The following is a 14,978-nucleotide window of genomic DNA, read 5'->3' as shown; positions in this document are numbered from 1 at the left end:
TCATTCCAGCCGGACCTCGCAGCCGCGATGCGGAAGTCGACTGCATATTCGGCTGCGCTCCGGCGCCCCTGTCTCAGTGACAGCAGCACTGTTGAAGCAATCTCTCCTCTGTTAGCGTGATCAAACACTGTCCTGAACGCCTTCACAAACCCAGTATAAGTGGTAAGGAGCTGTGAATTTTGCTCCCAAAGCGCTGTAGCCCAAGCGCGTGCCTCACCACGAAGCAAGTTAATTACATAAGCCACCTTGCTGGCGTCAGACGTGTACATTACGGGACGTTGTGCAAAGACGAGCGAACACTGCATAAGAAAGTCCGCACATGTCTCCACACAAACTCCGTACAGCTCTGGGGGACTTATGTATGCTTCAGGGGATGGTGGGGGGGTTTGTTGAACGACCAGTGGAATGTTTATATCCTGCACCGGGTCAGCAGGAGGAAGAGCCGCAGCAGCGCCCTGAGCGCGCGCTTCCACCTGTGCGGTGAGAGCCTCCATCCTGTGATTAAGGATGACGTTTTGCTCGGTCATCAGATACAGCCGAGCAGTAAAGGCGGTGAGGATTTGCTGCAACTCACCGATCACGCCTCCTGCAGACGCCTGTGCACCCTGCTCTTCCATTGGCTGTTCAACAGATGGGTGACGCCCCTCGGGATCCATGACGTTGGCCGAGATATCCTGTTGGGGAAAGTGTAGTGACACGGACCAACAACAGAGGGCGTAAATGAACGGACAATGAAAGAGTCGAATATGAACACTTTACTGTTGTGAATGAGCACAACCACAATACAGAGGAATGTGAAATTTTGCAAACAGTCAATCACAAGGGTGACGTGTTGGCATGCTCGAGGATAGAAGACGTCTGTCCTGAGAAGAACCGGAACCACACGATTTCCTCCGCCACCAAACCCGGAGAATACTGGAGCCGCCAAGTCCCGAGTCCCCAGGTGGCCACCGTCTCCGAATGTTGGATCTGGTACTGCTGGCAAGAAGCAGAAACAACAAGATGTGGGTGTGTGCACACCCAGTAACAGCACTGGTGGAGATTCCACCTCCACCTCTCATATACACTCGTGCAGCTCCTGTCACACAGTACTTATCTGGTGGGGTGTAAAGCGAAGCTGTCGCCGGTCACGCCAATCTCCAGATAGTACACTCCACAGGAAAAAAACAGCTGCAAAAAATTAGTTTACTAGACACAGTTATTTATACGGCTGAGATTGTTACCTTCACAGGTCGATGATATCTCGGCAACGAGGTGGAGATGACGTCCGGGTTTTATGGAGTAGCATGAAGAAGTGTTGATGGGTGACAGCTGTCATGAGATGATGAGTGATAGCTGTCACCCCCGGCTGTGTCCGTGGCGGCAACGCCCTCTCGTGGTACCTCCTCTTCAGGCGGCCCACACAACAGAAATGAAATATAAATAATCTACCAGACTTAAAAAAAATGTACAAGTCTCCGTTATTTTATTTGTCTAAAAATAAATGTCGAAGGTTCCTTTTGTTAAACAAGAAATGATCTAATATGAAATAACAGGTGATTTTAATTTACAGATGAAAGGTTTCTAAAGAACCATTTATTGATTTATTTAGCTATTTTAATTACAAGTGTCCTAAACTTTTTTTTAACAGTAATCAGAAATTTTGAGGTAACAAACAACAACAACAACAAAAAACATTTCCAAGAAGTTTTCTTCAGAAAACTGGTCTATAAATGACTAGTCCTGACACGTTTCTGTTTTGTACAGATCAGTAGTTTCTGCCCCCATCTGTTTTGTAGAGATCAGTGGTTTCTGCAGCGATCTGTTTTGTAGAGATCAGTGGTTACTGCGCCGATCTGTTTTGTAGAGATCAGTGGTTTCTGCCACTAGTCTTCTGTGTTTTGGCCCAACGCGTCGTTCCTATTGGACAGCGCGAAGCTACATCACAGCTCAGAGCGTCAAAAGTTGGATTGGGTTGAACTTTGACCGTGTCAGCCTGCCGACAAGCGGCAATGCATGCTCCTGTCAGAAGCGTTGTTTTAGTTTATCTTTTGACACAACTGACGCCTCTAAAAAGCAACGCGTCTCATTGAAAATAATGCTTTTTAGACCGATTCTTGACACCTTTGACGCTTCCGACGCATTCAGTGTGAAAGGCCCATAAGAGTCACTAGGTGTTCACAGGAAACAGTCATTTATTTCTATATGTATTTATTTACTTTCATTGTTAGTTGGTTTTAGCTTTTCTGTTGTGTTTTGTTTCATCAGGTTCTTTTTGTCTCTTTTTCTAAAATTGTATTGTAGCATTATTAGTTATTACTATTGTTGTTGTTGTTGTTATTATTATTAATATATGAATAAAAATAAACAAAAAAAACAATTTGACTCTTTTATGACAATGAATGCTGAGCCATTAATTATTATACAGAAAACAAATTCACACAAACATTCTGAGATGCAAACAGCTTAATGCTAACTTTAACATTGAAAATGCCATAGACATGCTAACGTGTTAGCATCGGCCCAGTTTTTATGTTCTAAAATACATCTATTAACTGTTTCAGAAGACCATAACAAGTCGGTTTGACATTAAAAAAAGGTAAATATTACTCACAGACATATGTTCTTTAGGGTTTTAGCGGGGAAAAATTAAGATAAAACAAAATAAAACATTGAATCAACAAACAACAGATCGAAGCATGATCTGCGAATCACTGCTTCGATTGGTTCAAGGTTCAAAGCAAAGCTGTGCTGCAGAAATGTTGATTACAGACCCGCTGCAGGATCTGTAATAAATGTAGAGAAATTATCATTTTCCTAACAAGCACCCCCAAAAACATTGTGTGTCCCAGTGAACCCGCGGCATTGTGTGTGTATGGTGGGGGGCGCTCTCATCTCCACATCTGGACATACTACACTGTTCCATTGTGTCCAGTGGATCATCTGCAAATCTGTCTTATTGAGAAGACATGAAATTTCAGCTGCCTTTTCCCAAAAGGTACATGAGATACATGAGCCTTGATTTGATCTGCTTTCTTGAGTTAAAATGCTTTTCGGTTCCATTCTACCATTGGCTGTGTAGCTGGTGATGCAAAACACAAAAGTTGTACTATGCACAGTTTCTCCCGTCAAAGCCACAGAAGCCTATAACTCCTTGGAGTCTTGGCTTCCCAGTCTCCTTCTTTCACAGTTACTCAGTTTTTGAATGCTGCCTACTGCAGACATATTTACCATACAGTATCATACTGTTTGCATTTCTTCTTTATTGATGTGAATTAAACCCAAGATATATTGAATGAGTTGGAAATATCCACATATCCATTTGCTAACCTATTGAAAAGTGATTTACTTATGTTGCTGTCATTGCTACAGCCTTCACAGTAAAGACGGTGAATATATATATTTGGCCACACCATGTATCAGTTTTTATGATTTTTTATAATGTCTTAAAAACACCCCCCCCCCCCCCCCCCCCCATTTCACATTTTTACTATGAACTATTCTGTGTAGGCCCATTGCATCAAATCAAAATAAAAATCAACTTAAATTTAGGGTTGTAATGGAGAGGGAAAAATATAATGAATATAAAAATACTGCAGATTTAGAAAAGTTAAATTTAAGTATAACTGATCGTGCAGTGCAGTTGTGCATATAATCATGTAGATTTTGTGTTAGTGAATTTTTAACAATCTGATAGTATTTACCCAGCTAACAGCTAACATCATCATAACATTAACCCTATGGTTCTCACAAGGTCCTGAATATCACTGGTTTTTAAGGTTGTGAGAACATTCTCAGAATGTTTGAATAGATCCTTAAAAGTTTTTTCTGAAGTAAATCAAATGAGAAAAGGAACTTAATTTAAAAGCATCATCTGTAATTAGCGCTTCTTTTTATTTTGTAAAATCCAAATGATAACTCACTTCAAAATTCTAGTTCTTTAGTAACGTTAGTGGAATGATGCAGGGATGTTTGAAATTTTATATACTATATGTATATATATTTCCTAAAAGGAAATAGATTGGCTCTTATTTAAGCATGGAATCCATTATATTGAAAATAGAAGATATGCAGGAACTAATATCTATAATTTGATCTGTATGTCTTTTCTTTTTTCCTTGCTATCTAAATTGCTTGCTTGCTTGGTTTTAAATAATTGAAAAGTAAATTTATTTTAAATTTGTGTTGTTTTATACATTTCTTAGTAACGTCCCAAGAACATTGTTGGAATGTTTCAGCTCTCTTTACCGTGAAATTATATGTATGTGGGCCTGTGAATTATTCTTCAAGATTACCCAGTCCTAGATCAAATTGCTATAGACGAGGGCCGAAACAATTAGTCGAGTAATTCGAATAATTCCATTACAAAAAATGTACGAGGAAAATTCTGTGCCTCGAAGCTTCATTTAATGTTGTAGTACATATGCCAGGCCTGTGTGTGGTGCTGTAACATCCCCAGAAAAAAACGAAGAAGACTAGAGCATGCACACAGGACGTGTAACAGTTTATCAATTTAGCACAAAAGCTACCATTTCCCAACACGACACAGAGTAAAATAAAGCCTTTTAAGAGAAAGAGAGTTCACATGGATCATCTCAAATAGACTTAGTGCGCATTTAAAGCGAAGCTGTGTGTTTGTCTGTTTTTAGAAAACACACAGTCCACGCAACATGGGGAGTGATTGTTGACCTGACGGCCAGCTACTGTATCTCTCTGCCTGTGAGGGGCTCTCAGCAGAAGTCCATTCTTTCTTCGGTGTTTTGCTCAGAGTTGCATTGAGTGTTTCGCTTTTTAATTTTCACTTTTTTGGGCAACACACAATGCTTCACAAACACGGGAACTTATAAACAACAACAACAAAAAAGCTGATTGTGAGGCTTTACAAGTTTGGAGTTATAAACAAAGAAAACCATAACCAGCATGTTCTCCTAGGGTTATCCTAATGTTTCTTGGAGAATGTTCTCCTAGAGTTATCCTAATGTTTCTTTTAACGGTCCCATAGCATATTTAGTAACGTTGAGAGGATGTCAAGAAAACCATCCATGAGAACATTCTGCAAATGTTTTCTGTAACATTTTGGGAACATTTCTGGTTATGTTCTGATAACGTTCTGGGAACATTTTTTGTTACCTGGGTATTCTTCTCTCATTTACTCATATCTGTTCTTTAGCCCCTTAAAAAAAGCCCCGTTAGTTTATCATCCCTGCCCGCGGGCCCACATCTATTTTTTATTTTGGTTAATTTCATTCACAGCGATACAGCTGGTGCAAGAACCGGCATATCCACTAGGTGGCAAATATGCTTTAGAAGGAGATGGCTGAAGTTTACCATGCTGGGCCCGGAACATACGAGGTCTATTAGATAAGAAACCGACACTTTTATTTTTTTTTAACTATATGGATGTTAATGACTTGCGATTACACCAATCATGCTTGAACCCTTGTGCGCATGAGTGAGTTTTTTCACGCGTGTCGGTGACGTCATTTCCCTGTGGGCAGGCCTTGAGTGAGATGTGGTCCTGCCCTCTCGGCTGAATTCCTTTGTTTCACACTCTGCTCGAAACGGCGCACGTTGCTTTATCAAAATTTTTTCTGGACCTGAGGAATATCCGAGTGGACACTATTTGAGAAATTTAGCTGGTTTTCGGTGAAAAGTTTAACGGCTGATGAGAGATTATAGGGTGTTTCTGTCGCTGTAAGGACTTCCCACGGAGCGGGACGTCGCGCAGCGCTTCCAGGCACCGTCGTCGGCCTGTTTCAACAAGTGAGTAACTGAGAAATTGTTTAACAGCTTGGGCATGTTCCAACTTGCCCGTTAAGGTTTCCAATGGACCCCCCGCGGTCGGGTCCGGCCCAACATGCGACTCAGCCCACACGTTCTTTCATTACAAAATGTCTGTTAACAATGGAATGTCCGAATAAACTCCTCATGCCGACTTCTGAAAGTTCTCTGTTCTCTGACGACTTACTGGGTCAACAGAGCCTGAAATGTGGAAGTTTTCAACTTGAAACGGCGAGACGCTGCCGCCTCGAGGCGCAGATCGCCATCAGGTGCCGTGGGCCGTCCTTAAAGCGACACTACCAGACCAAAATCTCTCATCAGCTGTTAAAATTTTTACCGAAAACCAGCTGAATTTATCGAATGGTGTCCACTCAGTTGTGCCTTACAGTTTTTGAAAAAAATTTTATCAAACAAAGCAGCAGTCTCTGAGCCATTCCTAAACAATGAAAAAACGACGAGAGGGTGGGTGACTCCTCACTCAAAGACTGCCCACAGGCGAATGACCTAACCGACAGACGTGAAAAACTCTCACATGCCCACGAGGGTTCAAACATGTCTGATGTAATCACACGTGATCCAAATCCATATGGTTTTTGAAAAAAATAATAAGGTCAGATTCTTTTCTAACAGACCTCGTACTTGTTGTCATTGACAACCATACACATGAGGACGATTGCCGATAAAGCCAAGAAGCTGAAGCTATGGTACGGGGTGAGTGTTCCCCCCGAGGTGACCATGAGCGATACTTACACCCAATATGCATGTGGTATGCTGCACAATGGAGGTCTCTTGGACACTAAATACAACGGTTGTAAGGTGAGTTTTTCCTCAGGGAATTGTAGCTCTGTGTTGACACATTCTATTCCATGTGCCTTTTGGCAAACTGTAGCTGCAATTTCACATCTTCTGTTGAAGAAAATCCTTCTCTCTTGCTGTAATAAGACAATAATAATAGTAAAAATCCAACCTCCCTCATGGCTTTTTTCTGATGTCAAGGATGATAAACTTTTTTTTAAATGGGGCCTTACATAAAAATGGACCAGTGGAAACTCATGTTTTATCTGGTCATCCTTCTCTGAACCACAGAGGCTACCTGTTTCTATTTTGGGCTCACATTAATACCATCATGTATAACAGTCAGAGCTGATGAATATTGTATGTTCTTAAAAATGGTGTGTCATGTTAATGGGGAGCAATAGGACAGATAGAGGTGAAACCAGTGAGCTGACACTGTAAACCTTATCAGGAACCAAAAGTTAGCATAAATTCTTTTCTTGTATCCACTTGGTGTGATAAGAGGATTTAAAATGAAAATTTATTTAAATATAAAAAACAACTTTGCCATTAATCTTTGCAAATGTTTTCATTCAGATTAAACTACAGTGGGATCTACAGGTTAAAGACAAGCAGATATCTGGTCATTCACGCCTACTCACAGAGTGAAGCAGAATCACCCAAAGGAAATGAAGGTTACAGTCATCAGCTTCTTCACCCAATTTCTGTCATATTAGAACTTATTGAAAAGTGACAAATTTCCCCAAGAACTACACATAACTCAACAAACTATGGTATTACAAAATTTAAAAGAACTGAGGCATTAGCTAGCTGATGGGTACGACACGATCAGTAATGTTATTTAGGCACCGGCCACTCTGGTTTATGGCATCACCACAATCAGAATCAAAATTATTGCCAAGTAAGTTCTCACATACAAGGAATTTGATCTGGTGTTATTGGTGCATAAACAACAATACAAAAGAAAAGGGAAAAAATACTTCTGTAAGAAGTAAAAGAGTCAAATAGTCAAAAACTTGGTAATGTTAGACCTTACTTGTGTGAAGTGTCTTGTGGCAACTTTGTTGTGATTTGATGCTATATAAATGAAATAAATAGAATTGAACACGCAAGAATGTTCACTGTTAAATTAATATAATCTAGTGGGATGGGACTGTGCAAAAGCATATGATTGGTGTGCAGATATACAGTACCTTTCAGTGCAGGGGTGACCAATCTGTACTTTGTGAGAGTGGGGGGAAGCAGAGAAATGGGGGTCTCTGGCATAATTTATAAGTCTATCTGTGGATGGAAAGAATATGCTTTTGTGTCTTGAGGTTTTAGTCCTGATGGACCTCAGCCATCTGCCAGAGGGGAGGGTGACAAAACGTTTGTGTCCTGGGTGAGAGGGGTCGGCCAAAATCGTCCTTGCTCACCTCAGGTCCCTGGAGGTGTATAGGTCCTGTAGGGATGGCACATTGCAGTCGATCACCTTTTCTGCTACGTGGATGATAGGAACTGTTTAAACTGTTTAAAAACTGCTGTTCAGTTTGCAGCTTTGTGATCCAGACTGTCACATTATTTTTGGCCTTCCTATTGTTGGATATGTGGAACAGCTGCAGTCACTTCACCCAGTGGACCCTTGATTTTTTGCCTGTCATGAAAAGTGATGTTAAGTTAAAAATGCTTGGTGACCGAAACTCTAAAATATTTACAGTAAGAGTTTTATCATTGTGCTGGACAGTACTCAGGCAGTTTTATACAGCCACAGTTGGACAGCTCAAAGTGACAATCTGAGCTCACGTCCCCTGAGATAAAAGTAGAACGGCACTGAATATTCATCAAACATTTGTGTATCTGAGTGGAAGACCCCAAATTTGCCTGAAATCAACTGCTGCCTTGGGAGATGGTTGTGATGGACGTTTCCTTGGACCACTTTGGTATTAGCAGAGGGACCTATAAACCTAACTGATGACTTTTTCTAGCGGACATCCAAGTGTGTTCCAAATTAATCAATCAATCAATCAATCAATCAATCAATCAATTTTATTTATATAGCGCCAAATCACAACAAACAGTTGCCCCAAGGCGCTTTATATTGTAAGGCAAGGCCATACAATAATTACGTAAAAACCCCAACGGTCAAAATGACCCCCTGTGAGCAAGCACTTGGCGACAGTGGGAAGGAAAAACTCCCTTTTAACAGGAAGAAACCTCCAGCAGAACCAGGCTCAGGGAGGGGCAGTCTTCTGCTGGGACTGGTTGGGGCTGAGGGAGAGAACCAGGAAAAAGACATGCTGTGGAGGGGAGCAGAGATCAATCACTAATGATTAAATGCAGAGTGGTGCATACAGAGCAAAAAGAGAAAGAAACACTCAGTGCATCATGGGAACCCCCCAGCAGTCTAAGTCTATAGCAGCATAACTAAGGGATGGTTCAGGGTCACCTGATCCAGCCCTAACTATAAGCTTTAGCAAAAAGGAAAGTTTTAAGCCTAATCTTAAAAGTAGAGAGGGTGTCTGTCTCCCTGATCTGAATTGGGAGCTGGTTCCACAGGAGAGGAGCCTGAAAGCTGAAGGCTCTGCCTCCCATTCTACTCTTACAAACCCTAGGAACTACAAGTAAGCCTGCAGTCTGAGTGCGAAGCGCTCTATTGGGGTGATATGGTACTATGAGGTCCCTAAGATAAGATGGGACCTGATTATTCAAAACCTTATAAGTAAGAAGAAGAATTTTAAATTCTATTCTAGAATTAACAGGAAGCCAATGAAGAGAGGCCAATATGGGTGAGATATGCTCTCTCCTTCTAGTCCCCGTTAGTACTCTAGCTGCAGCATTTTGAATTAACTGAAGGCTTTTCAGGGAACTTTTAGGACAACCTGATCATAATGAATTACAATAGTCCAGCCTAGAGGAAATAAATGCATGAATTAGTTTTTCAGCATCACTCAGACAAGACCTTTCTAATTTTAGAGATATTGCGTAAATGCAAAAAAGCAGTCCTACATATTTGTTTAATATGTGCACTGAATGACATATCCTGATCAAAAATGACTCCAAGATTTCTCACAGTATTACTAGAGGTCAGGGTAATGCCATCCAGAGTAAGCATCTGGTTAGACACCATGTTTCTAAGATTTGTGGGGCCAAGTACAATAACTTCAGTTTTATCTGAGTTTAAAAGCAGGAAATTAGAGGTCATCCATGTCTTTATGTCTGTAAGACAATCCTGTTATGTGTCGGACGCAGCTCGGAGAACCGACCAGCGTTTGAAGGACCCAGTATGAAATAAGCAGAGCACGGTACAAAGGCTAACTGAATTTAATACATAACAGTGATACAAAAATAACAGAAAGTGCGGTCTGGCGTGGTGCACTCCCAGCAGCGCTAACGGTCCGGAGTCAGAAGCTGTTCGGACCCAAGGACCCCGCCGACACCCCCCAGGTGGCCGCAACAAACCGAGTCTGTGAAAGAAGGAACCAATATGTGTGTCCACACTCTACACACAGAGAGAACACTTAAAGGTGTACAAACAGCAAACACTTCCTGGCTTGATTACTAATCAACTTCCCAACCTGCAGGCATGGAACATCCAGTTCACATAACTCCACTGCAGTGGAAGCCGATACATGACTAACATACAGCTCAATATAAAAAGGTGTGAGGGACACCACATTTACTGACTGTATAAATGTTAGTCACAAAATCTAACGTACCTCAGGAAGTGTGCTGACAAGCGTGAGACCTCACCCCCTCCTCTTTCACAGACCGTGCATCAAACCCTGGAGGTTCTCTGCATCCACTGATGATGAGATGGCTCCCGAGACGACGATCTCACCCGTCTGGTCACAAGGTTGTGTCTCTGGCAAATACACACTGTATACTCCAGTCTTAAATGCCACCATGTTCCAATCCATATAGATGCACCTCAGCTGTGAGTCCTGATGAGCCGCAGGTGATCAGGGTGAGGTCCTGATAACCTCAGCAACACAGCCACTCAGTCCCAAATGCAAGCCACCTGGAAGGAGAAACAAAGGACAGAAACAAAAAGGCAGCCAGGCCCCCCCAGCCATATAACAAATCCTGCAGTTTAGCTAATTGGTGTGTGTCCTCTGGCTTCATGGATAGATAAAGCTGGGTATCATCTGCGTAACAATGAAAATTTAAGCAATGCCATCTAATAATACTGCCTAAGGGAAGCATGTATAAAGTGAATAAAATTGGTCCTAGCACAGAACCTTGTGGAACTCCATAATTAACCTTAGTCTGTGAAGAAGATTCCCCATTTACATGAACAAATTGTAATCTATTAGATAAATATGATTGAAACCACCGCAGCGCAGTGCCTTTAATACCTATGGCATGCTCTAATCTCTGTATTAAAATTTTATGGTCAACAGTATCAAAAGCAGCACTGAGGTCTAACAGAACAAGCACAGAGATGAGTCCACTGTCTGAGGCCATAAGAAGATCATTTGTAACCTTCACTAATGCTGTTTCTGTACTATGATGAATTCTAAAACCTGACTGAAACTCTTCAAATAGACCATTCCTCTGCAGATGATCAGTTAGCTGTTTTACAACTACCCTTTCAAGAATTTTTGAGAGAAAAGGAAGGTTGGAGATTGGCCTATAATTAGCTAAGATAGCTGGGTCAAGTGATGGCTTTTTAAGTAATGGTTTATTTACTGCCACCTTAAAAGCCTGTGGTACATAGCCAACTAATAAAGACAGATTGATCATATTTAAGATCGAAGCATTAAATAATGGTAGGGCTTCCTTGAGCAGCCTGGTAGGAATGGGGTCTAATAGACATGTTGATGGTTTGGATGAAGTAACTAATGAAAATAACTCAGACAGAACAATCTGAGAGAAAGAGTCTAACCAAATACCGGCATCACTGAAAGCAGCCGAAGATAACGATACGTCTTTGGGATGGTTATGAGTGATTTTTTCTCTAATAGTTAAAATTTTATTAGCAAAGAAAGTCATGAAGTCATTACTAGTTAAAGTTAATGGAATACTCAGCTCAATAGAGCTCTAACTCTTTGTCAGCCTGGCTACAGTGCTGAAAAGAAACCTGGGGTTGTTCTTATTTTCTTCAATTAGTGATGAGTAGTAAGATGTCCTAGCTTTACGGAGGGCTTTTTTTTTTATAAAGCAATAGACTCTTTTTCCAGGCTAAGTGAAGATCTGCTAAATTCGTGAGACGCCATTTCCTCTCCAACTTACGGGTTATCTGCTTTAAGCTGCGAGTTTGTGAGTTATACCACAGAGTCAGGCACTTCTTATTTAAAGCTCTCTTTTTCAGAGGAGTTACAGCATCCAAAGTTGTCTTCAATGAGGATGTAAAACTATTGACGAGATACTCTATCTCACTTACAGAGTTTAGCTAGCTACTCTGCACTGTGTTGGTATATGGCATTAGAGAACATAAAGAAGGAATCATATCCTTAAACCTAGTTACAGCGCTTTCTGAAAGACTTCTAGTGTAATGAAACTTATTCCCCACTGCTGGGTAGTCCATCAGAGTAAATGTAAATGTTATTAAGAAATGATCAGACAGAAGGGAGTTTTCAGGGAATACTGTTAAGTCTTCAATTTCCATACCATAAGTCAGAACAAGATCTAAGGTATGATTAAAGTGGTGGGTGGACTCATTTACATTTTGAGCAAAGCCAATTGAGTCTAATAATAGATTAAATGCAGTGTTGAGGCTGTCATTCTCAGCATCTGTGTGGATGTTAAAATCGCCCACTATAATTATCTTATCTGAGCTAAGCACTAAGTCAGACAAAAGGTCTGAAAATTCACAGAGAAACTCACAGTAACGACCAGGTGGACGATAGATAATAACAAATAAAACTGGTTTTTGGGACTTCCAATTTGGATGGACAAGACTAAGAGTCAAGCTTTCAAATGAATTAAAGCTCTGTCTGGGTTTTTGATTAATTAATAAGCTGGAATGAAAGATTGCTGCTAATCCTCCGCCTTGGCCCGTGCTATGAGCATTCTGGCAGTTAGTGTGACTCGGGGGTGTTGACTCATTTAAACTAACATATTCATCCTGCTGTAACCAGGTTTCTGTAAGGCAGAATAAATCAATATGTTGATCAATTATTATATCATTTACTAACAGGGACTTAGAAGAGAGAGACCTAATGTTTAATAGACCACATTTAACTGTTTTAGTCTGTGGTGCAGTTGAAGGTGCTATATTATTTTTTCTTTTTGAATTTTTATGCTTAAATAGATTTTTGCTGGTTATTGGTGGTCTGGGAGCAGGCACCGTCTCTACGGGGATGGGGTAATGAGGGGATGGCAGGGGGAGAGAAGCTGCAGAGAGGTGTGTAAGACTACAACTCTGCTTCCTGGTCCCAACCCTGGATAGTCACAGTTTGGAGGATTTAAGAAAATTGGCCAGATTTCTAGAAATGAGAGCTGCTCCATCCAAAGTGGGATGGATGCCGTCTCTCCTAACAAGACCAGGTTTTCCCCAGAAGCTTTGCCAATTATCTTTGAAGCCCACCTCATTTTTTGGACACCACTCAGACAGCCAGCAATTCAAGGAGAACATGCGGCTAAACATGTCACTCCCGGTCCGATTGGGGAGGGCCCAGAGAAAACTACAGAGTCCGACATTGTTTTTGCAAAGTTACACACCAATTCAATGTTAATTTTAGTGACCTCCGATTGGCGTAACCGGGTGTCATTACTGCCGACGTGAATTACAATCTTACCAAATTTACGCTTAGCCTTAGCCAGCAGTTTCAAATTTCCTTCAGTGTCGCCTGCTCTGGCCCCCGGAAGACAATTGACTATGGTTGCTGGTGTCGCTAACTTCACATTTCTCAAAACAGAGTCGCCAATAACCAGAGTTTGATCCTTGGCGGGTGTGTCGTCGAGTGGGGAAAAACGGTTAGAAATGTGAACGGGTTGGCGGTGTACACGGGGCTTCTGTTTAGAACTACGCTTCCTCCTCACAGTCACCCAGTTGGCCTGCTTTCCCCGGCTGCTCGGGATCTGCCAGAGGGAAACTAACGGTGGCTAAGCTACCTTGGTCCGCACCGACTACAGGGGCCTGGCTAGCTGTAGAATTTTCCACGGTGCAGAGCCGAGTCTCCAATTCGCCCAGCCTGGCCTCCAAAGCTATGAATAAGCTACACTTATTACAAGTACCATTACTGCTAAAGGAGGCCGAGGAATAACTAAACATTTCACACCCAGAGCAGAAATTGCGGGAGAGACAGGAGAAGCCGCCATGCTAAACCAGCTAAGAGCTAGTAGCTGCGCTAAGCTAGCGGATTCCTAAAAACACACAAAGTGAATAATGTGTAAATAATTTAGAGGTGATTCAGCAGAGGGAGTGCTTTTGAAGATTACACTGTGAAACAAATCGTTATCTAGGTAACTAGATCAATTTAACTGCACAGATTAAACAGCTAACAGATACAGCAAAGCACTGCTGTGCTCCGGAACAGGAAGTGATACAATACCGCAGTGAGAGCCAACCACCAGTAGAGGCCAAATTAGTCATTCACAATGTGTCAAATACCATTTATTAAAACACACACATACACACAAAAGTGTTATCCACTGACTCCTCCCTGGCTATAGCTGCCACCCTGGGATGGCCAACATACATTTGTTGCATTTTGAGAATTTCTTTTCTTCTTCCTTGGTCAGATTAGTCCAGTTTGTGAATTGGTGGCTATGAACAAGATTCAAGACAAAGAAACAACAGGGCTCCAGGATAAACTCCTCACGCATTACATAACAACCTGTAGACTTGCTGAGGCCTGTTGACTTTTTGCTGATGCTGGCACCACTCCATGTTATGTTGTGATCAGTGGTGTCAAAAGTACACACATTTGTTACTTAAGTAGAAGTATAGATACTGCAGTTTAAAAACACTCTGGTAAAAGTTGAAGTATCAACTTGACTTCTTTACTCAAGTAAAAGTGAAAAAGTATGTGCTCCAAAACCTACTTAAAGTATAAAGTAACCTTTAAAAAAAAAAAAAAGGTAGATGCCACTATATGAATTGAAAGCTTAGTTTAAAAACTGATTCCTTCTACATGTGGCCCAAGACCCAAAACCCAAAATTACCCCCGAACACCACCTGCACGAAAATGTTTCAATTCTAGAAGCTCTGAAATGCAATCTGGGACTATTCCAGACAATAAACTGGAGTGAGTGCAGCATCCATTTAGTGAAGAAATTCATTCAAATTCATTCCAGTAGTATTCTGCTCTTACAAGGATGCAGCAGTTTTCTAGTTTGGCAGATAGTTCTGGAGGAAATCACTGAAGAAATTAACACATTGAAAATATGGTTTGACCGAAACAAATTGTCATTAAATAAGACAGGGATGAAGTAGAGGTGTAATAGTCACTAGGTTTTCACAGGAAACACTTATTTATGTATGTATTTATATATGTATG

Source organism: Thalassophryne amazonica, chromosome 2 (assembly GCF_902500255.1).
Source record: "Thalassophryne amazonica chromosome 2, fThaAma1.1, whole genome shotgun sequence".
In the NCBI taxonomy this organism is placed as follows: domain Eukaryota; kingdom Metazoa; phylum Chordata; class Actinopteri; order Batrachoidiformes; family Batrachoididae; genus Thalassophryne; species Thalassophryne amazonica.
The sequence above is the reverse complement of the archived record's forward strand: the minus strand, read 5'-3'. Positions refer to the sequence as shown.